This window comes from Phoca vitulina, unplaced genomic scaffold (genome assembly GCF_004348235.1).
Source record: "Phoca vitulina isolate PV1807 unplaced genomic scaffold, GSC_HSeal_1.0 scaffold17, whole genome shotgun sequence".
In the NCBI taxonomy this organism is placed as follows: Eukaryota; Metazoa; Chordata; class Mammalia; order Carnivora; family Phocidae; genus Phoca; species Phoca vitulina.
This window is the reverse complement of record NW_022589720.1, coordinates 7,548,427-7,572,388: the sequence shown is the minus strand read 5'-3', so window position 1 is coordinate 7,572,388 and position 23,962 is coordinate 7,548,427. Positions and strand designations below refer to the sequence as shown.

General features: G+C 43.8%; 1 pseudogene; it reads left to right on the top strand.

The window, feature by feature from the left end:
* The first annotated feature begins 413 nt into the window (after positions 1-413).
* On the top strand, positions 414-22,215 carry LOC116639051 (annotated as a pseudogene).
* The last annotated feature ends 1,747 nt before the right edge of the window (positions 22,216-23,962 follow it).

The following is a 23,962-nucleotide window of genomic DNA, read 5'->3' as shown; positions in this document are numbered from 1 at the left end:
ATTCCCTAACATGAATGTTTTATTCCCTTTTATCTTTACTTACCTTATGTAACTCTTAATTTCTACAATGTAGCTCAAGACAGGTCTCATCTCCCCTGAGCCCTCTCCTGCCACCCCACCAAAAAAAAAAAAAAAAAAACCTACAAAGGAAAAAAAATGCTTTCATTCCTATGATTAGTTCTACTTTCTGTTCTCTCTTTTCAGGATTTTCGTCTGCTGAGCGTGGTCCTCTGCGGAGTCTCTTGCTCACCTTCACGCTCCACCTGTAGAGAGGACAGAGGAAAGTGTGCTTCGAGAAGGGGCTCTCTCGCTCTGTGCCATCCCCACCAGCACAATGAAGAGGTCTGAGCTTCTCCTTTTAGCTCTGGGATTGTCTTTCACTTCCAAGAACATACAGTGGGATTGCAGGTAAAATGGCTGGTTTTGATCAGAATCTCACTAGTTTAAATGTGAAAAGTAGAACTGGGGGGAAGAAGAAAGATCTTAGAGGGGCCTTCATCTTCTTACTCACGGTGAGTCCTATTTTTCATCTCCCAAAGTAGAAGTCAAGATTCATGGACAGATGGGTTTTTTTCGTTGCACATACCACTTTCCCCCTGAGATGAATGATCGCTGCCATGCTTTCTCCCTCTGTTGTCGAGCAGGACTAATCATTTGGGAAGGTCCCCGAGATGTAGTACTAACACCTGAGCAAAGAAATATGGGTGAGCCAACATTCATCCTCCCTTTTGAATTTTTTATCCTTTTGGAAGAAATTTTGGATGAGTTTTTTATCCTGTTGTTAGTGGCTTCAGTGAAAGTGATTTTTTTCACTTCGAAAGCCTGGGTGATTGTTGCCAACATTTGTAACCCAACTTGAGATGGTTAGACATTTCAAAGGGAGAAGACATGAAGAAAGCCCACTTGTTCTAGTAATGATGCCATCCTCCCCGGTGTTTATATTGATGGGCACCCAGATAGGACAGGTGGGTTCATTCTATGTCCGTGACCTTGACAACTCAAGAGGCTTTGAAAAATGGCAGAGGTTCATCATCTCCTCAAAATTACTACTTGTGAATAGGAGTCTTCATGGGTATATACATATATCTCTATATACATATGCGTGTGTATACACACACATATATGAAACTCTTCAATTAGACGGCTTTAACTGCCTGCAAAAGCAAGTATTATCAATTATATAGTCCTTAAATGAACTTGGAGAAAAATGATAGTAATCCCCAAACAAATAACATTCCAAATATTCTGCCCATTGGAGGCAATATTTTTACTGCTTATTTTCTGATGTAATTTAAGGCTTCCCTTACAAAGGACCATGTATGTCACCATACGATGGAGACATAATTTGGAAGTTGAAGACAAAGTAAATTCAGATAATATATCCTCTCATAAGTTGGTTAAAGTGTGGAAATAAAAAAATCACCAAAAGAACAATGAAAACAGGGGCGCCTGGGTGGCTCAGTTGGTTAAGCGACTGCCTTCGGCTCAGGTCATGATCCTGGAGTCCCTGGATTGAGTCCCGCATCGGGCTCCCTGCTCGGCAGGGAGCCTGCTTCTCCCTCTGACCCTCTCCCCTCTCATGTGCTCTCTCTCTCTCTCATTCTGTCTCAAATAAATAAATAAAATCTTAAAAAAAAAAAAAAAAAAAGAACAATGAAAACAACAACAATGACAATAACAACCCTAGATGTACTTGAAAAATACTTTGTGGGACCCAAATTTAGTAAACCCCAGTCCCTCAAGGAATCCAGTTTGAAACTCCTAATTTTGGCTTGTTTACCTACATTCAAATGATCTAAGGTAAAGGGCAACCTCTTTTTTTTTTTTTTAAAGATTTTTATTTATTTGAGAGAGAGAGAACATGAGCAGGGGGAGCGGCAGGTAGAGGGAGTTTCATTTCATAAAGAGCGTCTCTGTAAACCCCAGAATCCCAGTGTGGAGGAAGGAGGCAGGCGGCAATTACTACTTCTAAGCCCATTTAACAGACCAGAGCACTGAGGCTTGGGGCGTTTAGCTGGTTTATTTAGGGCTAAAGAGGAGATGCTCCGGGTCTTTGGACTTGAAGTTACTGTGGTTTCCTCACATCAGGTGTGTGCGGGCTATTTACACATGAACTTGCAATCGAGTCAAATCCAGAGTCATTATGCTGCTCTGATCCTAACTCCTGTCAGCTCTAAACCCCATGCAACACATCTGTCTCTTTCCTGCCCCTAATTTGGGACCTATGTACACAGTGTCCCCGGTGAAGGTGAGGACTCAGGTGCTCACAAGAGAAGCTCGACAGCTCCACTCCCGGCGTACACACAGACCTTCCTTCTGTGCCCCGCTGCTCCCAGCCCTCTGACTGGGAAGCCCCACCCACGCTGCACCTTGAGTGCCCCAAACCAAATGAATCTCCGAGATCAAGGCCCAGGCTTCAGTATTTCTAAAAAAAGTATCCAAGTGATTTTCATGTGTGGCCAGGGTTGAGCTATCCAGTCTGTCCTTGTCACCACCCTCGTCTTGCTGAATGGGATAACCTCTGAAACTCTTTCCTCTTGCCCCATATGCTGGAGCCCCAGGATGCACGGAGGGGTGGGGACTGTCTCCATGATCTGTGTGCATGCATCTGTGTATGTGTGTGTTCACTCTGGTATGATGCACTTACCAGCTATGGCACCGATGTCATTTAGAATGCTACTTATCAGACTTAAATGGGCATGAGGATCATCTGCAGATTTTGTTAATGTTCCAAGTCAGTGGGTCTTGGCTGGGGTGTGCAATTTTGCATTCCTAACCAGCTCCCAGTGGGCATGAATAGCTTCGAACCACAGCCTACACTTGGAGGAGCAAAGATGCAGAACATTTAAGAACTGATCAGCCAGTCTCATTTTCCACACACATACCCACAAATATCATATTTCATTGATTTTAATATACCTTTTTTTCACATTTCAGCAAATGTGCAATTGGAACGCGTCTTCGAGACAATGATGTCTTATGCTTGCTGTTGACCAGGAAGCAGCCGACACCGTTCCCATTGCCTGTCTGTGAGTAGACTCTGTCTGGTTGTCACATTGATGGTGCTCCCGTGAGCCACGAGTGTGTTGGTAGCTACATGACTGAGTTTAACTGACACTTAAAAATCTCTCCAAAAATTACGTATAATTTTGCACTTAAAAGAAAAGTTGTTAAGTACACAGAAAGGCATGCAAACAAAGCAGCAGGGTATAAATGTGTTATTGGTAGAGCAAATATTGCTCTTTGGTAGAATGACCATATTCTCTAGTTTCTTGCAAAGTGACCACCAAAATATTCGTTCAGAATATTTGTTCAGAATATTCACTGCCCCTCCGCTGGACCTCTCTCCCCCTACAGGGCCCCTCCTTCCTGAATCCCCCTGTGGGAGGAGCGTACTCCACGCCAGTCGTGGGTGTGGCGCGTGAGTAGAGTGATGTCGGTACTTTTGAGCGGAAGCCACGGGAGCCATCACACCCACCTGCTCTTTGTCTTTCCCTCTGACCTGAGGTCGGTGTGCCTTGATAGGGGCTGTTCCCTCAGCCTGGACCCCGGATGAAGGCCTGGGGTGCAGAGCGGCAGCCAATCTGCAAAGCACATTTAACACAAGCGAGAACAAAACCTTTGCTGTGTTACGCCCCTGCCATTTAGGTGGTGTTTGTCAGCGCGGCACAATTTACTGAAAGCTGACTGATACAAGGACCTAAGAAAGAAGTAGGTGAGAAGGAATTAGTACTGAGATATATGCAGAAGGATTGCCTAGTGCGGGGCCACCAACGCAAGCAAAGACAGGAGCAACTGCCAAATCCCTGAGGAAAGAATAAGGTGCTCAGAGTAAGGAGAGACTGGTGTGATCATGTATTGATCAATACATGCTGTAGCTTCATTAACACATCAGTTTCCTTAGTCATTTGAAAACTAAAAGCGTGTCTTACCATCAGTATTGTCTGGGAATCATGACACAGTCACTGGGTTCCAGCAGGGGCGCCATATCGTATTTTGGTGTGTGGGGTCCTGTCCTGTTCACACGCTTATCACTTGTGACCGTTTCTCAAGCATTTCAATTTAAAGTCTGTCAAAGGATTTGTTCATATTTAATGAAGAAAAGGACTATGTGTAGGTGGATCCTCCAAATAAGGAATAAATCATGCCTTTTTTTAAAGCAAAAGTCAAACTCTTCCTGAAGGGGAAGATCTGAGGCCTGCCTGGTTGCCTTACTTTGAAAATTACTTTGTATCAAATGCCCCCCCCCCCCCCCCGCCACCAAGGAAGCTCCCCTGCCTCATGGGTCCATGCTCGTTTCTTATTTGGATGGCAACTCCTTTTTTTTTAAGTAACTAATTTTATTTTTAAAAAATTAATTATTTATTTAGTATTTATTTATTTTTATTATGTGTTTTTAAAGTTTTATTTAAATTCCAGTTAACATACAGTGTAATATTAGTTCTAGGTGTACGACAGAGTGATTCAACAATTTTATACAACACCCAGTGCTCATCACGCTAAGTGCCCTCCTTAATCCCCGTCTCCTATATCACCCGTCACCCAACCTCCCTCCCCTCTGATAACCATCAGTTTGCTCGCTCTACTTAAGAGCCTTTTTCTTGATTCGTCACTCTCTCTCTTTTTTTCCTTTGTTCATTTGTTTTGTTTCTTAAATTCCATGTATGAGTGAAATCATATGGTATTTTTCTTTCTCTGACTGACTTATTTTACTTAGCATAATACTCTCTAGCTCTGTCCCTGTTGTTGCAAATGACAAGATTTCATTCTTTTTTATGGCTAAATAATATTCCATTGTATATATACCATATCTTCTTTATCCATTCATCTACTGATGGACATCTGGGTTGCTTCCATAATTGGGCTATTTGTAAATAATGCTGCAGTAAACATCAGGGTACATGCATCCCTTTGAGCTAGTGTTTTTCTATTTTGGGGGTTAAATACCAGTAGTGCAATTACTGGATCACAGGGTCATTCTATTAACTTTTGGAGGAGCCTGCATACTGTTTTCCACAATGGCTGCACCAGTCTGCACTCCCACCAACAGTGCACAAGGGTTCCTTTTTCTCCACATCCTCACCAACACTTGTTATTTCTTGTGTTGTTGACTTTAGTCTTCCTGGTGTGAGCTGATATTTTATTGTAGTTTTGATTTGCATTTCCCTGGTGATGAGTGATGTTGAGCATCTTTTCATGTATCTGTTGGCCATCTTCATGTCTTCTTTGGGAAAATGTCTGTTCAAGACATGAACATAAAACTTTTTTTAAAACCTAGTTTTAATTGGGGATTATTTGTTTTTTGGGTGTTGAGTTGTAAAAGTTCTTTATTATTTTGGATACGAACACTTTATCGGATATGTCATTTGCAAATATCTTCTCCCATTCCCTAGGTTGCCTTTTAGTTTTGTTAATTGTTTCCTTCGCTGTGCAGAAGCTTTTTATTTTGATGAAGTCCCAATAGTTCATTTTTGCTTTTGTTTCCTTTGCCTCAGGAGACATATCTGGAAAGAAGTTGCTATAGCTGATGTCATAGAAATTGCTCTCTGCATTCTCTTCTAGGGTTTTTATGGTTTCAGGTCTCACATTTAGGTCTTTAATCTATTTTGAATTTATTTTTGTGTATGGTGTATGAAAGTGGTCTAGTTTCATTCTTTTGCATGTTGCTGTACAATTTCCCAACACCATTTGTTGAAGAGACAGTCTTTTTCTCATTGGATATTCTTGCCTCCTTTGTTGAAGATTAATTGACCGTGTAATTGTGGGTTTATTTCTGGATTTTCTCTTCTGTTCCATTGATCTATGAATCTGTTTTTGTGCCAGTACCATACTGTCTTGATGATTGCAGCTTTGTAATAGAGCTTGAAGTCCAGAATCATGATGCCCCCAGTTTTGCTTTTCTTTTTCAGGATTGCTCTGGCTATTTGGGGTCTTTTGTGGTTCCATACAAATTTTAGGATTGTTTATTATAGTTCTGTGAAAATGCTACTGGTATTTTGATAGGGATTGCATTAAATGTGTAGGTTGTTTGGGTAGTATAGATATTTTAACAGTATTTGTTATTCCAGTCCATGAGCATGGATGTTTTTCCATTTCTCTGTGTCATCTTCAACTTCTTTCATCAGTGTTTTGTAGTTTTCAGAGTATGGGTCTTTCACCACTTTTGTTAAACTTATTCTTAGATATTTTATTATTTTTGGTGCAATTGTAAATAGGATTGTTTTCTTAATTTCTTTCTGCTGCTTCATTATTGGTGTATAGAAATGCAACAGGTTTCTGTACATTGATCTTGTATCCTGTGACTTTACTGAATTCATTGATCAGTCCTAGCAGCTTTTTGGTGGAGTCCTTAGGGTTTTCTGAGAGCTTTTCCCCTAAGGTCAGGAACAGGACAGGGATGTCCACTCTCACCATTTTGCTCAATATAGTACTGGCAATCTTAGCCACAACAATCAGAGAGTAAAAAGAAATAAAAGACATCCAAATTGGTAAGGAAGAAGTCAAACTCTCACTATGTGCAGATGACATGATATTATACATCCATGATATATACGTGGATAGCAACTCTTTTTAGATGGTGGATGCATTATGGAGGGTGGGGAAAGTTAGGCAAGAGGGTAATGTCTACCAACGCATTTTTATTCTATTTCCTTAAGAGTAGAAAAAAACAGGTAGTATTGCTATGAAATCATGATACATATAAGACATTGAGATTTAGGGTACATAGGTGTGTGTCTAAATGCATGTGTTGTCCACACATGGCCCTTGTGTGTGGGTTGGGGAGTCAATCATTAATGAGACCACACTTCCATTTTTCTTTTCCTCTTTGTCTCTATTTGATGAAGAAAACTTACAAAGAAAATTTATTCTAGTTTTAGAACACAAAATATTTTTGTTTTTTACTTCAAATTTGCACTCTGTATTCTTCTCTAAAATACCCTAATAGCTTTGAATGAGTTGAGTGATGTTCAGCTGAAATTAAGCCACTACTCTGTAAGACTCACATTTCCCTCCGAGATGTAAGGCAAGACAAAGAGAACTATGATGATGTTTCCTTCTGGCTTCTATCTCCTCCTTTATTCCTATTTTTTAAAAAAGAGACGAAGATCTTAGTAGAAGTGCTTCTCTCACACACCTGTTGGAAACTCTTCAAATTCTAAGAACTGACTCTGGAGAATTTTTAGGTCAAAGATAAGGGTCGGCTAGACTTGGTGAGCCACAACAAAATAACTGGATACCGGCCGGGATTACTTTGTGGCTCTGAGCCGTATTAGGGATGCAGAGTGGGAGCAGCTGGATGTGGACCATTTGTACAGCTCCGACTGGACTTGCCCAAGTTGATATAGTCAGTCATCCTTAAGCTGCCTACAGGGTGAAGAGTCTAATGAGGTTCTGAAAATCAGCGGTGTGTTTGGACAGCACAAGTAGCCGATCTAGATGTGCAAGCAGAGGACTCCAGTTTAAGTCCCCACCTTTGGATTGGACATACATACGCTTATCCCTGTGATTCTTCAGCAAGAAACCATTATGCTGTGCGGTCATAGTTCCTCTGCAATCTGAAGAGGCTGAACTCGATGATCTCTCTGCTCCCTTTGAATGCTGACCGCCCCGCAATTCTGCTCCCTCCTCCCCCGGTGTGGCTGTCGACAGCCCTCAGCAGGCTTGCCACAAGCTTGGTAGAGCAGAATCGCCTGGAGGTTACCACATTAAACTTGACAGTGTACATAAAGCATCTGTCATCCAGGCACTCTTGGTCGAATGGCTGTCATCCTGCAAAGTCTAATTCAGAGTGCCACACGACTGCAAGAAAGCCCAGATGAGAACTCCATCTTGAACAGCGTATGCGGCACGTAGCAGGAGAAGTTTGTCCTCTGCTTTGGCACCAGCACCATTTGCTCCAGCGCAGACACTCTCCAGGGGCTTCTTTCAGACTTGATTGTTTGTAAGGAGTTCTGACAGTGTCTCTTGTGAAGTTGCTGGAAAAAGGAGCCCCAGGGTTGCTTAGCACACAGGAGATGCTAGGTCCTTAATTGTCTGGGAAGACAGTCAAGGAGGAAATTACCAGGTTCTGGTATTTCTGAAGTGTTACTGCCATTTGGTTATGGAGCTTGCGAGAAATTGATTAGGGTGGGCAGCAAACATTGGCAGCTACATGTTACAGGGCTTTGCAATCTCCCAAAGGGAAGGGGTTTCTTCCGTGGGACTGCTTGTGGAAACTAAGTATCTTGTCTTTCCATAAGGCTGGAAAAAAATAATGTGGGCTCCTGGGATACTTTATGTTACTTGGCTTCCTACAATAAGGACAAAGGGGAAAAATGCAAACAGATTTATAAACACAAGATGCAACTAACTCTACATTGCCACCTTTCCCCATAGTGTTCTCCTTTAAGCTTTTGGGTGCTATCATCAACAAAGCAAATTTTTTTCTTAAATGTGCATGCCTGCCAAGACTATACATTTCTCAGTATTCAACTAAATGATTAACTGATACATGTTTCCTACCCTTGTCCTGCCTCCTGGCTTCATCTGATACTCATTTCCTGATTGTCTGTGATCACCAGCCACTGGCCTAGGTGATGGGAACCCACAATGAATGGGCAGTCTCTTGGTTTTTTTTTTTTAAGATTTATTTGAGAGTGAGAGAGAGAGAGAGAGAGAGAGAGAGAGTGCATGCGCAAGACGGGGGAGGGGCCGAGGGAGAGGGAGAGAAAGAATTTCAAGTAGATTGCACGCTGAGTGCAGAGCCCAATGCAGGGCTCAATCCCAGGACCCTGAGATCATGACCTAAGCTGAAACCAAAAGTCAGCCCCTTAACCAACTGAGCCAACCAGGTGCCCTGCAGTCTCTGCTTTTATGGCGTTCTCTGAGGTCAAGTGGGGAAACAGGCACCAAAACAGATCATTAAAAGCAATCCAGTGGGTCCACACCTTAGGGGATCATAGGGATGCTTCACTGAGATGGACCTCTTAGGTTGAATTGCCAAGAATGAGCAGGAGTCATTTAGGGAGAGTTTCCTGGAAGAGAGAAGCATTAGCAAAGCAACAGAGGAGAAAAGTAGGGTGGTTTATGTAGAGAAAAGTTCACTTTCCCCGAAGCAAATAGAAGACTGTAGACTATAGAAGGCTGTGTTGCCACACGAAGGAAGTTATTTCTCATTCTCAACTTTATCTTGTTTCCCAGACAGCCCTTCTAATTTTTAGCAAATTTAATCCCTTCCAGTTGAATCTTCTAGGGACGTGGGTCTCAGCCTCTGCTGTACGGGAGAGTCACATGAAGAGCTTTAGAGATGCTCGATGCTCAAGTGCATCCAGTACCAATTAGTTGAGATGCAGGCGTCGGTGCTCTCAGAGCTTCGCAGGTGGTTACGATGCTTAGCCCAGGCTGAGAAGCACATCATTATTGTTCTTTAATGAAGGTAAGAAAGGTAAATTCTAGGCACCGCTTACTTTGCTTTGAAATTCACATCCCTTCCTTACGGTAATGTTCCGTGGTCACTCAGCATCTGTCACAGTCACCCATGAACTTATTGACAATTAAAGGAAACATGGACTGCAATGGAACTTTCATTGGGGTTTTTATCAAAGGCTCTCAATGATCTTTCTAGGAACCACACTCCTAGAAAGGGCGGGCACGCAGAGGGGGGTCTTGGTATAATTTCAGAGGTCACCGCTGTCCTCCCCCAGTTCAGTGCCTGACATCCCAGGCTTCTGTCCCTCTCACCACTTCCTGATGACTCGCTGCCCAGTCACATGTGAGCTGATGTTTCTCTTATGTCCTTAGAAAGTAGACGTTTATGCGTGACACATCGGACTCGAAAGTTAAGTCACCGATTTTAAATAAGCAAAGGAGAGTTACAGCAGATCTTTGCAGGATGGCTGGGGTCGTGGGTTGCTAAAATTCTTTAATTTTTTTGGTCTGCTTCATTGCTTTGTCTGTTTTCAATGGTCATGAAATTTTGGAGGGTGGATTCTGGGACAAGCGCATCTAGACTTTGCGAGCCAGTTCTAGCAAAGGAGATGCCGTTTCTCTTATGAAAGCAGATGTGGAGGAGAGAGATGGCCTGGGGGGGATAAGTGGATCAGGGTTTGAATCCTCAGTCTGACCAGCGAGCTGCACAGCTTAGTGCCCACCCTTCAGAGCCCCGTGCTTACCTGCAGGAGCATTTTAACGCCATCGGGCCCCTAAGGTGACGAAATGTGGTGGCTTATGTAGAACACTGAGCATTAGCCTCTGGGAGGCTAAAATGTCAGTGTCCTTTTTAAGCAGGAACAAGGATGCAGGTGGTACCAGTCCTACAGAGAGAGAGTTTGGAGAATGCGTCAGCTACAGGGCAGGGACACACATGCTGATGGAACAGCTGTCCTGGCTCAGGTTCTGTGCTTGCCTCACATGCACAAGGATGGTGGACGAGAGCCCCTGTCCCCAAGTGCCTTGAGATAATCACTGTTCATTTTCAGTGGATGCCCACACGGCAGAATATATTATATAATCATTGAAAATAGTGATTTAGAGGCTTATTAGTAGCTGGGATAACTTCTGCCAGATGTTATTGTGTGAGAAAAGCAGGATTCAGAAAAGGCACATAAAGTATTCTTTAAAAAAAAAAAAAAAACAGGGGCGCCTGGGTGGCTCAGATGGTTAAGCGTCTGCCTTCGGCTCAGGTCATGATCCCAGGGTCCTGGGATCGAGTCCCGCATCGGGCTCCCTGCTAGGCGGGGAGCCTGCTTCTCCCTCTGCCTCTGCCTCTCTCTCTCTCTCTCTCTCTCTCTCTCTGACTCTCATGAATAAATAAATAAAACATTTAAAAAAATAATAAAAAATAATAAAAAATAAAAAAAACAGTGACAAAACCCTCCCCCGGAGATGCATTTGCACATAATGAGTTTATGCTTACGAAGACGTGTGCGGGAGCCTCTGAGTAAATAGAGGCGGGTTGAAGGACACCCACATCCACGTGTCAGCATAGCTCACCCAGTGGGGGAGCAGGGGTGGGGGCAACGCGACAGCAGGTGTTAGTGCGAGTGACAAAGGTGTGGAGGATAAATTCTCATTCAGGACAAGGGTTGTGTGTGTGTGTATGTGTGTGTGTGTGTGTGTCAGAAAGAGATGCAATCATTTATTGTTGTTGAAAAAGATGTAGACTCTTTAACGCAGGAGACTGTCATGGGCTGAAATGTGTCTCCCAGAAAAGACACATTGAAGTCCTCACCGCCTGTACCCCTGATTGTGACCTTATTTGGAAATAGGGTCATCGCGGATGTCATCAGCTAAGGTGACTGGTGTCCCTCCATGAAGAGTGAAGGTGGCCCCGTGAGGACGCACGCTCACAGAGAGGCGCCACGTGAAGGCAGGCACTATGGAGAAGCTGGCCTCGAGGGAACGCCAGGTGCCGGCAGCCCCGGGAGCCCGCAGGGGCAAGAAGGACCCGGCCCTAGTGCCTGCAGAGGGAGCGCGGCCCTGCCGACACCTTGATTTTGGACTTCCGGCCCCTGGAACTGTGAGCAGATGAATTTCCATTGTCCTAAACCACAAAGTTTGTGGCCCTTTGTTACAGCAGCCTGGAGAAACTCACAGGGCCACCGTTCTTGATTCTGTTTTATAACCTGGCTTTTTTATTTAACAAACTATTGTGAACATCTTTCCGTGTCATTAAAGCTTCCGCTACAATAGTCAGGATTGAATTTTCTTTCTCCTCTGGAAGGATGAGTGCATTTTGTATCCTGTAAACTGACCTGACAGAGGAAACCCCACCCTGCTGCCTGGAGATTTGGAGTTGCGGCGTTTTCTCGGACACGTGAACCCGTGGCTGTGTTCTCATTTCTCCTTTGCCTGCGTAGTGCTGGCCGCTCCCCAGGCCTTGTGCGTGGTACTGGGGTTACCACACGTGCCACAGTGTCAGACGTGTGTCCTGGCATGTGGCCTGACCAGAGCCGCAGGCCCAAGCCAGCACAGGAGCCCTGGACCCGCAGCTCTTGGGGCGCAGCAGGGGTCTGTGTGGACAGACATGGACCCACGGACAGCCCAGCGGGTCAAGGGCTCTCCCTTCCCCAGAAGAACCCCTGAACACCAGAGCAAGTAAGTTTCCTGCTAGCCTGTTTGGAGAGATGCTCAGAATGAAAATCATATTTATTTATAGAAAATTAAGAACTAAGGGTGCCTGGGTGGCTCAGTTGGTTAAGCATCCAGCTCTTGATTTTCGGCTCAGGTCATGATCTCAGGGTCGTGGGATTGAGCCCCACGTTAGGCTCTGCGCTCTGCGTAGAGTCTGCCTCAGATTCTCTCTCCCTCACTCTCAAATAAATAAATGAAATCTTAAAAAAAAAAAAGGAAAATTAAGAACTAATGTTCATAGTAGACTTTTCTATGGCACAAAATGTTTAGTACTACCTATATTCTTACCTTTATTAACTTATTTAGCCTCGTGATACGCTAATGCCCTGCATACGGTTGTCATCCCCATTTCACAGCTGTAAAACTGAAACACAGTGAGGCTAAGCCACTTGCCCGAGGTCACTAAATTAACCAGAGGTAGAGCTAGGAATTTGAATGGAGGCAGTCTGGCTGCAGGGGCTAGGTTTGCAACCACGTGGCTATGCATACTTTTAACAGTATTCTGGGCTTTCTGATATGATAACATACAGTTTTGGTCTTCACGTTTTCAAGTGGTAAAAATAACCAAGAGGAAAATAAAAAGAAAAAAATGGAATAACCTTATTCCATTAAAAAGAACAAAATACTTTTACCCTAGAGGAAATCACCAAAATCTTGCTCGGTAATTTGAAATGCCTTCATGCAAAGGGGAGGGTATGGGCTTCAGGAGTTCAGGTCAGACACGAGGAAGGACTTCCCGGTGGGCTGGAGCCAAAGGTGATTAAGTAGAACCTGGGACCCCCCGGCTAAGCGCAGATGGACATGCTCGAGGCCATCTGGTTCTGGAAGGACGGGTCTGGCTGGGGTGTCCTCCAGCCTCCATGAAGCTGACCAGATGCTTTTAGGAGCAGCTCCCATTTCAAGAGCCAGTTCGGCCAATTGACATTATTGCCTCTCTTACTAGCTAAGAAGTTCAAGTAGCATCTTGGAGATGCCTCCCCAGCTGCCCTCGTTCTGAGATGTTCTCTAGTCTTTTACTGCAGCTTGTAAAATGCTAGCCCTTTTGCCCCATTAGTTTCCAGATAAGAATCTCTCCCTCTTTCCCCAAAGGATATTTTTTTTTTATAAGTAGGAGTCTTTTTTCCTTGACAACGCAACACTGAGTTCCAGCATTAGGAAGGAGAGAAAAAAGCTTATTGCCTTTCAGCCTGTTTGGAAGTCACGGATGAGGTGGGTGTGAATTCTGTTACACGTAACATTAGTCTCCGGTTCATGTGCGCGTTGGTGACGGAAAGCCAAGGTCCCGGTAATGGAGATGGAACAGCAGTGAGATCCACGGTTCCAGATGGACACCTGGTTGGCTCAGAGTGGCTTCTCTGATGTGCTCTGAGGCCTGAGTGTTCAGGTCGGTCTCAGCAAGATCAGGCATTACTGTGTGGGTGGGACCTCCTCCCACCCCCTCCAGGATGCCTGCCTGGGAGAAGTCAGCTTAATATGAGCAATCAGTTTTGAAGGGGAAAGGGCGGGGTGGGGGACGTCTGTAAACTGGTCACTGTGTTGTTAAAAACAGTTCTCATTTCAAAATCTTCCGGAAACTGGCCAAGCGCAGCCCCCACTGTGCCGGGGGTGGGTGGGCGGGAAGAGGGTGATAGGATAGTACAAGTGGCAGGAACCACCCCCCTTTCATCTCGGAAGACCCCCCCGCGATCAGAGAAGCTCTGCTGTGGGCATCCCCCCAGAATTCACCTATTGAAATCCTAGCCCCCAGAGGTGATGGTGTTAGGAAGTGGGGCCTTCGGAAGGTGCTTGAGTCACGAGAGGGGAGCCTCATGAATAGGATTAGTGACCTTATAAAAGAGGCTCCAGAGAGATCCCTCCCCTCTTCTGCCTGTGAGCACAAGGTGAGACATTTGCAACTCAGAGCAGGGTCCTTACCGGACTAGGCTGGCGCCCTGATCTCGGCCACCCAGACTCTGGAACTGTGCGTTGCTTATAAGCCGCGCAGTCTAGTATTTTGTTCTAGCGATGCGAATGCGCTAGGCCATGCAAAGACTGGCGCCTCCCTGTGTCAGGGCCTGTTTGAGGTGCCTGGATGAGAGAGACGGGTCCTAGTGCTCCTGGAGCTCACCCCCGAGTGCAAGGACGAGACCAGGAATAAGCACCCTGAGAAGACACATTCGCAGATGACTTGTCCATTCCACACACGTGCCAGGCGTCCTCCTCCACATCGGGGAGACACCTGTGTACAGAACAGAAAGATGACCGTCTACCTTCTCCGGGGAAGGGCTAAACAGTGCCTGCAATGAGCACACATCATGCCACGATAGGAGGCTGTGAACCCCAGGAAAAGTTAGAGCAGGATGAGCACGGTGGGGGGCTGTGCCCAAGTGCATGTGGGTGAAACTACACGCTCAGGACGCCTCGCTGGGATGAGACATTCAGGCAAAGACTTGAAGGAGGCAGGGAGTTAGCACGCGGGGATCTGCAGAATAATGTCCCTGGCAGAGGGAACATTCTGGGGTCCAGGCCCTGGAATGTGTCTGCTGTATTTAAGGAACACGAGGGCTCAGTGTAGTCAGAGGGGTCCACGCGGAGGGCAGAAGTCAGTGGGGTCAGGAGGAAAAGGGGACAGCTTTTCTAAGGCTGGAGGACCACGCTGAGGCCTTTGGCTCTTATTCTGGGTGCAACATGGAGATGCAGTGTGGTCCACGGCAAAGGAATGGCTTGGCCCCGGGTTGCGCATGCGGATGCTCACCGGCTGCTGGGTTGAGATGGGGAGCGAAGGTGGGAGCCCCCGATTCAGAAGCTATTGCAGCAATCTGGGGGAGAGGTGATGGGGCTGGGGGCAGAGGTGGAAGCTGAGGAGGGCAGAAGGAAGGGAGAGCCAACGGGACCTGATTGTGGGGTGCGAAAGAGAAGCGTTAAAGATGACTCAGAGGCTTTAAGAACAGGGGACTGGAAGGATGGAGTTGCCGCCAAATGACGTGGAGAAGTCTGCCAGGAAGATTCAGCCTTGAAGAGATCCTTCTGTTGGGTATCTGAGTGGAGATGCCAAGCAAGCAGGTGGATACACAAGTCTAGAGCTCAGAAGAGTGACCTGGATGAAAAATAGGAATGTGGGGGTCATGGAACATGGATGGTGTGATGGTTATGTTACACGTCACCTTGGCTACCCTGTAGGACCCAGTTATTTCATCAAACACTCACCAACTGTTGCTATGAAAGTATTTTGTAGATATAGTTAGATGTAGATGTGGTCAATTAAGCTCAAGGAAAGGAGATGACCCTTTATACTGTGGGGTGGGCCTTGTGTGATCAGTTGAAGGCCTTAAGAGCAAAAACTGAGGTTTTTCAGAGAAGCAATTCTGCCTCCAGACTGCAGCCTCAACTGCTGCCTGAAGGTCAATTGATTTTTCTTTTTTTTGGGGTAAGATGAGACGACTAACAGCAGGTTTCCATGCTGATGGGAATGAGCTCACAGAGACGGTGAAATTGCTACAGGAGACGAAGACGGCCTTGCTGGAGCAGGGCTCCAGAGGGGTGTAGGTTGGCCTTTGGTGGAAACGTGGATTTGTCTCCAGCAGGAGTTGTCAAGTTGGCAAGGGCATCAGAATTGACCCAAGGGCTTGTTAAAACCCAGAATTCTGGACTCCGCCCCAGAGGTTCCAGGCCTGCGATCTGACCTGTGAAGTTGCATTTCTTCCCAGTTCCCAGGGAACCCTGATGCTGCTGGTCCAGGACCACACTCTGAGAACCATGGACTTACAGTGAGTGGATGGGAGGCAGAATGTGTAAACACAGATGCTCGACAGACGAGAGGCGGGGTGGGGGCTAACATTTCCCTCGGGGTGCTTCCGATTTCCCAGTCAGGTAGAAAGCCAGGCCCCTTGCTGAAACGGGGGAGAGAAGAGAAGGCTGTGGGAACCTGAGGAGAGAGGAAAAGCTGGGGAAATAGTCATTGAGGAGAAATGGAAGAGAGTAAAGCAGAGCAGATACATAATAGGCTTGGCATCACTACAGTCCACTGGAGTGTCTCCAGCACGGATTTCAAGTGAGCTCAGGCAACCTGCTGTGCTTTTTTTCCCCCAGCTACATTCAATTGGCAGAGAGCTGGATTTCAGAGTAGTGGTTTTGCTGAGTGAGTGTGAGCAGCTATGACAAAGCAGGAGCGCAAGAGAGCTGAGGATATGGGCAAAGAAAAATGGCAGTGGGTGCCCAAGGAATGGGAGCTGAGTAAGGAGGAGAAAGAAGGGAGAGGGTTGCAGTGCAGGAGGAGAGGGAGGTGAGGACTGAGCCCGAGCAGCACCAACCTGAGCCCTCAACGAGAGGGGATTTCAGTCAAGGACAGTAAGGAGGGGTGGCCAGGCGGTGGGAAGAAACCAAGAGCGGGCTGTGTGAATTCCTGGCTCTGATCAGTCCACCCCACCCCACCGCTGGGGACTTGCTCGCTCCCCGTGTCCTGTGCTCTCACCTCTGCCCAGAGCGGGCCCCGAGCCGCCCGGCTGCTGCACGGCCTCTCTCTGGCTGTCGCCTGACTCCGGGTACAAACAGCAGGGACGATGGGTCCGAGTCTGTCCTGCAGGGTCAGCATTTGCCGGGACAGAAGGGCAAGCCAGGCTCACCCAGATGAAGGCGTCAACCACAATGTGCCAGGTCTAGCCCACGTGGGAGGGCCCCCCTGATTTTGTATTTAGCTGCCGGCTGTGTTACCAGGACGCCATAGGCTGCGGGATGGACACTGATCATGGATCATAGTCTTCTCAGGGGTCATGAGACCCATCCCACCACGGTGGATCCTGGTATCCTCTGGGGGATTCAGACCTGCCCGAAGCACATCTGTCTGAAAAAAAAATCCTACATCGTGGGCTGCCTCGTGTTTATTGTTCTGCCTCCTACCTTGTTTCAATGTCTCTGTTGTGTTTCCCATGAGGAAATCCCCAGCGAGGAGGGCCTCGAGTCTGCTTTCATCTTGATCCCCAGCCAGCTTCAAATATTCAACAATATTCTAGACCACTCGTTCCTACATGTGTTGGTGTCACATCGAAGCTTATTTTGGATTTAGAGGAAGCATTTGTGGACATTTATTTAACATCCTTTTGCGTTAAAAAATATTAAACACCTCCATAGTCAAGATTATCTAGGTTTGTTGAAGGTTTTCACTATAAAATTTAAGTATTCCATTATGTTGCTTTTCTGGATGGATGATAATGATTTACTCGAAAAAAATACAAGACAAGATCTTTGGCTTTTGTGCTGCATTCCTGCATAAAGCTTAACTATGTTATTTGGAAATGCCAAAGAATAAATCTGAAAGGCCAAGTAGCATTCTGGCTACGAATAGCTCAGCCCTGGGTGATCACAGAACCCCAGACAACAAGAAATGCATTCAGATAAAATATTAATAGAATGAAGTGAAAACATATTTCTCCTTGCCTTAGGCCACCTCTATGTGCATTTGACACATGGGTGCTTCTGTCTGAGGGTAACCTAGTCTGTGTCCTTGTGGGACATGAAACCAGTTGTAATGATATGCTCTAAATTTATTCCAGAGGCACTGATGTGATCATTTGCTATTGAATGAGGTGCTGGATCGTTTATTCCTGTGTTAGGTCTTCCATTATTTTCCTGTCTGTCTGTCTTGCTGTCATGTTTCTGCTCCCACCATGAAGGATCTCATCAATGCTCTCCATGCCACTAGGAACCAACCAAAAGGAGGGCTGTTTCCTGCATTTGGAAGCACCTTCCAGAAGGAGGGGATACCACAGATCAAACGTGTGGGTGTGATATTCCCATGCCGGTGAAGAAGCGGCAACTCAAATACTTATCTGGAATGGGCTATTTTTTTTTTTTTTTGACTACTTCCATTGTAAGTATTTAGATTTGGCTAGCATGTATTCACACCTACTTTGTGCTAGAGTTTTATTTGGCACTTAAGATATGTCATTTTAATTGAATTATTCCATGTAATCTCATCCCAACCCAGGGGGCGTATATTCTTGTCTGAGATGCAGAGAAGAGTGATGAACTTGTCTCTGTCGATACAGGAATACGTGATGGGCTCAGTCCAAGTTCAGTGTTGTTCAAAGCCTCATAATGGGCACTTCATTTATGTTTTATTTAAATAATTGAATACTGTTTTTATCATTATAAAAGCTACTACATATGCTCATTATAGAGAAATTATAATGGTATAAAGAATAAAATTAAAGTTGTATTTCTGCCACCCAGAGACAACCAGTGCTAACTCATTTATGTGTTGACTCTCAGGCTTTTTCTAGAGGTGTGTGTGTGTGTGTGATTTTAACATATTTGAGTTCATACCATAAATAAATTTTATATTCTCCTTTTTAATCACTTGATAGTGTATGGTGAGCATGTTTTCCTGTTGTTAAATTTTTCCAAAACATGACAGTTACAAGTAATTTCATGGCTGTATCATGATTTATTTAACATTTCCCTTGCTGGTGGTTGTCAGTTTCTTTTTTGATTTTGACTAAGTTCTATAAGCATATCTACCCATAAATCTTGGTTGAAATCTCTGGTTCCTTCTCTAGGCATGGTTTCTAAAACTGGGATTACTGGATCCTGTGCTACATGCTCTTGTTTGAGACATGTAGAAAAATTGTTTGTCATACAAGATACTTCTCTGAGTTAGGACAGAAGGGGTGTGAATGATCCGGTGTTTTCCCATTGACAATGTTTGCATGTATGTTTATACATGTAGGGGACATACATGTTGGTGAACAATGGTAATTCTTCTCAGATTTGCCTTTTTCTTAGCAGAAGTTCTTCCTAGACCCAAGTCATAAGTTGACTGTGAGTCTTACTTTTGTTGGAAATGCAAGTTTTGTCTCTATAGATGGTCTTCATAGGTATTTTCGTAAGATGTCGAGAGCAGCTCAAAAATGCTAGCCAGAAATTATTTGAATCTTGAAAACCCCAATCCTACCAGGGCACTTTAATCTGAAAGATACTTTCGAAGGTGATCTTTGAAGCTTCAATAGAACTAAGGATTTTCCTCAAAAGCAAAGAAAACATGTGACAAAAATGAGAAGTCCTGTAGGGGGACAGAAAAGCGACTGCCACATTGACACACTTTTGTGAAGATTTCCGATACATGAGTGATTTATAATCCTTCTGGAATTAGGGGAAAACATGATGAATTTTTCAAAACCTAACTTGGTCTTCCGTTCATTTTCTCCCCTCCCTCTGTTCCCAAGGTCCCTTGTTATCCTTCCTGTCTGACTGGTTAAACACACAACCTTTTAATTTATTTTTGAATAGCATCCTTATGGAAATCTAGGGAGGAGAAAGGCTAGGAGGTCATTTCAATTTTCTCTTCAATCTTTGGTGCCTTCCCTTTTATCCTCCCTAAATTGTAAAGTAATTAGATTCTTGCATTATTTTGCTTTTTGAACTTCTACAAACATTCACTTTTATTTTCCATATTGTTTTACTAGCTACACAATGCTCCTCTCGATTGGTTAGGAGCGCACAGCAATTCGTGTGAAAATGGTCTGTTTTATGTTTATTTCCTCCTCCTTTTTTCCTTGCAGAGTCTAATGCCCCATCACTGTGGTTTTCATGGCTTTCATTCTTTGTCGTCTGCTGGGGTTCACTGTACTTTGCTCTTCCCCATGCTTTGCTTTGTTCTGATTCTCGCCTCTGCTTCTCTTCCCCCTCTGCCCCTTGGCAGAACAGGTTCTCAGACGTTGTTGCACATCTGGTCCATTTATAGACAATAACTTCCGACTGTTTGTTTCCTTTCCTCGGTTTCCGTTGGGATTCATGGAGTCATAGAGTGAATGCTGGCGTTGCGGTTTTCCCTCATGCATAATTTTTCTCACACCACTTTTTTTGTGATTTTCCTGATTCTACTTCTTTGGTTTCATTTTAAGTCCCACAAAACGAATCCTCCAAAGGGTAAGCTTAAGCAAGATTTCGATATGGGCTTTACTTAGGGAGACCAAAGTGAATTTATACTTGCACCTTAGTGGTTACCTTCTGTTTTTTACAAGTTCATATATTTTTTTCCCTATGATTTAGCTATGTATAAAGAAGCTTCCTGGAATATTCTCTTTTGTTATCTTGGTGTGCATCTCCACAAGAGTATTCCAGTGAGAAAAGGCAACAGGACATATTTTTTTCTTTCTTTCTGATAGGAAATCCCTGAAGAGAATTTTTTCTGTTTCCAATTCAGACAAAGCTTCTCATCCCTGAGGAAATAGTTCCCGTGTAAGGTTAGAGACAAGGAACTCTCACAAATTGCAAATCATTCTCCATTCCCAGAAGGGTGTTTTTTTTTGAAAGAGATCCTCTCCCGGAGTGGTGTGAAGTTTGTCACTCTTTCTTTTCTGGATTCCAACAAGTAGGTGTCAAGCCCAGATTTGTTAGCAGCTTTTGTGCTATCTTTTAAAAAGGAGGGATGGAAGGAAAAGATTCAGATCATCGCAAACTTTCACCCAGAAACCCATTATGGAAAAATGAAGGTTTTCAGGACAACTTACGGTTCTGTGTTGCGATGTACTCAGGCCTCACCCACGTACTCACACGAATGGTATCTTTGTTCTGGTTGGGAAAAGATGCATCACCAGCAATATAGTTTAGCCTGAAATGCCATGAACTCTAATATTTTTTTCCCCTGGGAAGCTGGTGATCTGAACCAAGTTTTAGTAATATTAATAACCCAAGATTGGGGTCCTTTGACTCTCCTGAAAGATATAAAAGGTACAGTATCCTGTTTTGTGCCTTTATATGCAGAAATTCATTTTGTATTTTGTATTTTGTTTCTTAGGGTTCTTTTATTTGGGGGGTCGTGTCGGTGGGTACGAGAACAGTGAACAGAGTGTTGGACAGGCTGAAGACCCACCTCTGGCAGGTTCAGCGTGCTCAGTGAGGGCAGAAGGATTTGAGACAGAATATTCTATTATTGTCAAGGTGGGGCTGGGGAAAGGATCTCTGCATTCTCATAATACAAGAGCAGGATGTGGTGCTCTGCTATACACTTTTCATTTGTCAAGGGCTCTGAGCATCCAGGAAAATGATGGTGGATGGTACAAGGCTCAAGGGGACCCATATGAACCAGCCCAAAGACAGTGTCACTTAAAGTCATCCAGGTTCCCATTGCTGTATCTCTCCAGAGGAGCACATGGGACTAGCCCCAGGATTTGGAAATGTTGTCAGATTTCAGGGTTCTGGAAGACGGTTCAGTAGAGCTGCATGAAAAGCTGGGTAAAGTGGTCTTCATTAACGGAAACTGTCTGGAGCCAGAACAAGGTGCTGTCTGAACATTTATGCCTCGTTTTATTGCAGCAATTACTGGCTGTCCAGGAACAGGGTAGTAATTACTATTGCAACCCTTGCAACCCTTGTGTTTGATGACACACACACATCGTCAGAGAGCAGGCACAGAGAATCACAGCCCACTGGATAACAGACAAAAGGCATTAAAAGGCTGCATAAAAATATTTCAAAGAGCAGAAGGAGTTTAGGGAAAATGAGGAACGGTTCTTCTTTGAAGTGAATACATAGGAAGCCTATCTATGAAAAAGATAAGCATTGCCACAAGGAATATAGGCAGGTGGACAGAACTGAGATTTGAATGGCTAGCAAGAGGAGCCAGCAATTTCTCCATACCCTGCGGAACCCAAATTGGCATTTGTCATCAGGACCGGAGGTATTAATGCCGTGAGCCCAAGCGCTCGACAGGTATTGGAACTTCTTCACCTTCACTGGATCTTCAATGGCACCTTCGTTAAGCTCAACAAGGTTTCAGTTAACATGCTAAGGATTGTGGAACCTATATAGCATGGGGGGACCCAAACCTGAAGTCAGAGTGGATTGATCTATAAGCGTGGTTATGGCAAAATCAACAAGAAGCCGATGGCCCTGACAGATAACACATTGATCACTCGATCTCTTAGTACATAGGGTGTCATCTGCAGAGAGGATCTGATTCCCGAGATTTCTCCATTGGAAAACATTTCAAAGAAGCAAATTTTTATGGACCTTCAATTATCTTCTCCACGAGGGGGAATGAAGTAAAAGGCCACCCATTTGGTAGAAGGTGGGGATGCTGGCCACAGGGAAGACCAGATCGATAGGCTTATTAGAAGGATGAACTAAGGTATCTACCAGGATTATTTTTGTAATCTGGTCAGTTAATAAATGGCCACTTTCAAATTGAAAAAAAAAAAAAAAAAGATAAAGTGAATACATAGGAACGAAGAAAATTACCAAAGTTATTTTGCAAAGGTATTAACACAATTTCCTCTACCCTGAAATTTTAAAGTGGCATAGATATTTAAGTCTTCCATTTGTATAAAGGAAGGATAAGTTCCTATTTTCCTACATCAAAGTGTTTTTTTTCTTATACTAATGTGTAACCATTAAGACCATCACTTGCAGTTAGCCCATTTTCCCTTTGAATCTGACTCTTAGCCAGCATCCTTCCTTTCATCCAATTCCAAAAAAAAAAATCTAAAATGAGGAATATAAAAAGAAAGAGCAAATGTTGTGCCACTTCTTTCAGAGGATTATTAATTTGTCAGTGTATTTTCTCCTCAATTTGGCCACAACCTTCTCAGAGTTTGGACTAACATTTGGATTAACATTTTGTTTGGATTAACATTTTTCCACAATGAAAGAGAAACCATTTAAAAGAAAGCAATTGCCTTTTGTGTATTAACCTTCTGTCCTATGACCTTGTTATCTTCTCTTATTAGTTCCAGGAGTTATTTTGTACATCCTTTGGAATTTCCTACATAGACGATCACACCGTCTGTGAATAAAGACAATTTTATTTCTTCCTTTCCAATATATATAACTTTTATTTCTTTTTCTTGTCTTATTGCACTATTAGGATTTCTAGTATAATGTTGAATAGGAATGGTGCAAAAGAACATCTTAGCATTTCCCTGATCTTAAGGGAAAAGCATCCAGTCTCTCACCATTAAGTATGATGTTACCTACTGGTTTGTTGTTGTTGTTTTGGAAATGTTCTAAAATAAAGTTGAGGAAGTTGCGCTTTCTTTTCAGTGTGCTGAGTTTTTATCATGACTGGATGTTGAATTTTGTCACATGCTTTTTCTGTATCAACTGACATGATTTTTCTTCTTTAACCTGTCAATGTGGCGGATTACAATGATTGCTTTTTTAATGTTGAAAGAGCATTGCATACCTGAAATATTTCCACTTGGTTGTAGAGTATAATTCTTTTTACACAATTTTGGATATTATTTGCTAATAATTTGTTGAGGATTTTTCAGTCTGTGTTCATGAGAGTTATTGGTCTGCAGTATTCTTTTCTTGTAATGTCTTTGTCTGGCTTTGCTACTCTGATAATGCTGACCTCATAGCATGAGTTAAGAAGTATTCCCTCTACTTCTATCTTCTGGAGGAGTTTTCAGAGAATTAGTATTATTTCTTCATTAGGTGCTTGGTATAATTCACCAGTGAACCAATCTAGATCTGGTGCTTTCTCTTTTGGAAGGTTATTAATTATTAATTTAACTTTTAAGACTAAATATATGCTTATTCGAACTACTTCTCATATAAGTGTTGGTAGTTTGTGTTTTTTAAGGAATTGCTCCATTTCATCTAAGTTATAAAATATGTGGGCATACAATTATTCATAGTATTATTTTATTTGCCTTTTAATGTCCATGGGATCAGTAGTGATGGCCCCTCTTTCATTTCTGATATAGGTAATTTATGTCTTCTCTTTGAGTTGGTTAGTGTGGTGAGGGGCTTATCACATATATTGGTCTTTTCAAAGAAACAACCCTTGTTTTTATTTATTGTCTTTAAATGATTTATAAGAAAGAAGGAAGTAAAAGGCAATGTGGATGAGCAAAGGGAACTGTACATTTAT